This window comes from Bombus huntii, unplaced genomic scaffold (genome assembly GCF_024542735.1).
Source record: "Bombus huntii isolate Logan2020A unplaced genomic scaffold, iyBomHunt1.1 ctg00000126.1, whole genome shotgun sequence".
In the NCBI taxonomy this organism is placed as follows: Eukaryota; Metazoa; Arthropoda; class Insecta; order Hymenoptera; family Apidae; genus Bombus; species Bombus huntii.
Window position 1 is genome coordinate 52570 of NW_026099375.1, and position 3894 is coordinate 56463.

Consider the following 3894-nt stretch of genomic DNA (forward strand, 5'->3'; position numbering starts at 1 on the left):
TTTTTGTAGATATTGTTAGACCTTTTTAATTTTCACTTTTTAAAACTCTTTTATTTTTGATTCGTTTTATTTGTTCTTTAATGTCCATGCGAATGTAGCAATTATTGTTGAGCGAGTTGTATTGTGTGTATTGTGTGCAGTGCATGTTATTGCGTGTGTAATGCACTTACTGCGTATTGTGTATATTGTGGTCGTAGTGTACATCATCATCTTTTCGTAGTCTATTGTACAATGTCATACTTTTGACACACTTGCCGATATGCACTTGCGTTACGTGAAAAATCTCCGAATAGAATAGGATACAAAGAACAAGTATATTACGTAGAATCAACCAAAATTTATTAGATGCAAGTACATTAAAATCTGTGAAGTCCGACTATTCAACAAGATGATTCAGACTTTGGGTATAGAACATCGCAGCGTGTTTAGCTAAAACATGGATTATGCTGCAGAAGAAGATACCAACAACCATATGGATAGCATTGAAGAAAGAAAAGCTACACCCGTACAGTTTTCGAAAAGTTCAAGAATTGAGTGCGGAAGATTTCCCGAGAAGAGGGAATTTTACAGATGGATGTCTCGCAAAATTTAGTGGAACTGTAATTTTCCTGCGAAAATATTATTTACGGGCAAGGGCTCATTCAGTAAATATGGAACGGTGGATATGCAGAATGAACATTTCTCGGCAAGTGAAAATCCAGACGTGTTAAGAATCAAATCCGCAAACGTAATTTCTAGCAAATACTCGAATAGGAATTTTAAATGATAGAATCGTTGGCCCAGTTATTTTATTTTCCAAACTTTTGGAAAAATTTATAACAAAGGAACATAATTTCCCGAGACAGTAACGCAGATGACAGCTATGGAAAGCTGTCTTCTTTTGTCGCTAACTGATTATACCAACCTGTCTTCTGCCTTTAAAACCGATAATTTGAAATCACTTTTCTTGTACTATCGTGATACCTGTCACGTCAACGTTAAAAATCTTATATGGTCGAAATTTATGCTTGTCTACAAGGTCATGAAACGGATGAAAAAATTTTACCAACATTGACCTTGTTAAGTTCCATGGCTCGTGCGACTGAAGCGGATTTTGCTGCACGAAGGGATAATTCAAAATACTGTTTCATAAAATTAGTTAACCAAACTTCTGCTAAGGAAAGCATCGAGGAAAACTGGAAACTCATGTTTTGTTTCTAATATAACAAACAGTTATATTACAGCGAAACAGTTTGACGCTGCGAAAACAAACCTGCCCTCAGGTGACCATTAACAATATAACAATTCCTAACAAGGATTCAGTCAGATACCTGGGCATGACTCTCGACAGGAGACTAACATGGAAACAACACAACATAGACCAATCGAAGCAACTCAAGGCTAAACTCAAAAAATTCTACTGGTTCGTTGGTCGACGTTCTAACCTAAGCACGCAGAACAAAATTACACTCTATCGGATTATACGGAATCCAACTATGGGGAACAGCAAGTAATTTCAACATTGAAATAGTTTAACGCTTCCAGTCGAAAACTCTAAGGTCCCTAATAGATGCATCCTGGTATGTTACCAACGAAGCAATACATCGCCACCTCAAGATACCCACAGTCAGAGAAGAAATAACAAAATGTGGTAATAGATATATCATAATAGTCAACAACCACTGCACCACGCCAGAGAAACTTACTCAAAATTCTCAATGCGAGAATTGATTGTAAAGTACTTGTAAATAAAAAGAAATTATCAAATAAGAAGGGACGTAAAGGTAGGAGACAGGTTGAAAGGCCCGTTGAGGTTAACGTCTCTACACAAACTTCCCCTCCAATGGTCTAGATTGGAAAAAGAAACGGGGACGTGAGAAACAAGTTTGAACAGCGTAACAAAAGGAAAACTGTGTCGCCGCTTGAGGACACGAAGGCCGATGGGATAAAAAGGGCGAAGAGAGGCGATCCTTCGTATGTGGAAGAGGGGCGAAGTTGACCCCAGGGATAGAGAAACCTACGACTCTGGAGGCGAATGGATTGTTCAAATAGGTAGAAAATAAAAAAGACGGGTGAGAGAGAGGAGGAACAACGAGGAAAGGAGGCCACCGGTTAACGAAGGCTGGAGGGAAAGGTTGCCTAGAATTCGAAATAGGCCCTCTTGGTGAAAGTCCGGGAGGGTAAGGAATGTCTCCAGACCTATAAGGAGCCTATGGTAACGAAGGAGGTGCTGTGCGAGAGCACGGGCATTAAACGGACGAGGATATTCTCGTGAAACTGGAAGCGGGGGCATCAAAGGGGGTGACGTTGCCCTCAAGATAAAGAAAGTAACAGCGGACAGAGTTTTGTTTCCCCCCTCCAGTTGTGCTCTCCTGAACCCTGGGTCCGAGCTCTCATCTCCTTTTTGATACCTTCCACGTGTTTAGCTGATGAATGCATTGAAACCGGAAGGACGAACGAGCGAGGCGCGTGGGACATCGCCTCGTAAGAATAACTAGGAACAACTCGTAACGTATTGTGATCCAGACCTTGTAATATCGTGCGTGAGATTGAGATTTTCATCTACGATAAGACTTTAATACGGAAAGAAGCGTCTGCTGATACGACAGGAATATTAAGCCGTAACAAATAAACTCTTATACATTTTTTCTTTTCTTGTTTAACCATAAAGCAGTAACATTGTACGTACATCACGTAATAAATCATTGAGACCTGCTTTTCCAAAATTGTAACATTGAATATAATTTATATTATATTCGATAACGAGATATTCTCACAAAACCGTCGGATGCCGGCATATTTATAATACTTCCGTTCTAAATTTACAAAGAATAATTTCATTGAAATTAACAGCTACATGGCAAATTCCAAACGATCCATCGATACATCGTGAATAGAGAATTATCTGTGAAACATCTTTGACCCAGACGTAACACGGCGAACAAGTATTACATACATTGTTCCTGAAAACGATAACTGTAAACCTACCTGTGATAACTGTAAACCTGTAAACCTAATGGTGATTTTGTCTGCTTACGAGTAGTCCATTTTCATTCTGGTACGTTCAGAGTCTAAAAAATTCCCAATTTCTATTCTATCAGATTTCGTTTGTTAATGGAGGAATTTTACAGTTTTTATTATATTTTTTACGATTAATTTTATAACTATAATTTTATCTGACATATTAATTCTTATTGCGTTAAACGAATAAACGTTATGAAATTAATTATACGGAGAAAATTTTATAGTAATATTACGTCGAATGAAACAGGTCCATTCGCGATTTTAAAACTTTATACCTATTAAAATCCATCATTCCCTGCACTCTCTGCATTTTGTTCGCCAAATAAACCAAATTATTCGTAAAATATAAAGTTTCACGTTATTTCGTAATCGACATTCAAACTTCTTGAAACTCAACCCTCTAAAACAGTTTTTTTTTTTTCATAAAACGAGCAAATATTGCCTCGGTTCATCGATTTAATTTTCAGTTGCACCTCCGTATTTTCCTTTCTGTCGAAAACGAGTGTATTACCAGCCGCGCGTCTACATTTCGACGACCAAGTTTTTCGAACGTACTGCAGAAGTCAAAGAAAAATGTCAAAGAAAAAGGAAAAGTAATACCGAGAAGTTTCTCACGTTCCTCTGGCTTTCGAGATCAAAAATGTCAATCGTGCGACCTGTATTCGATTTTATTGGAGATCGTGCACTCCATTAATTGTCCCTTTCGTCGAATCAGCAAAAGGAAATCTAACAAAGGATACGTTAATTACTGATTACAATTTTTTTCAGTTTTGTATCGAGAGAAAAGAGCACAATGCAGAGGACTGTATTTTATGGATGAGGTCAGGCCACGGGTGTATCGATACCAGGGATTGCAGCTGTCAAGTGATTAATTGTCGATGTATTAGTTAC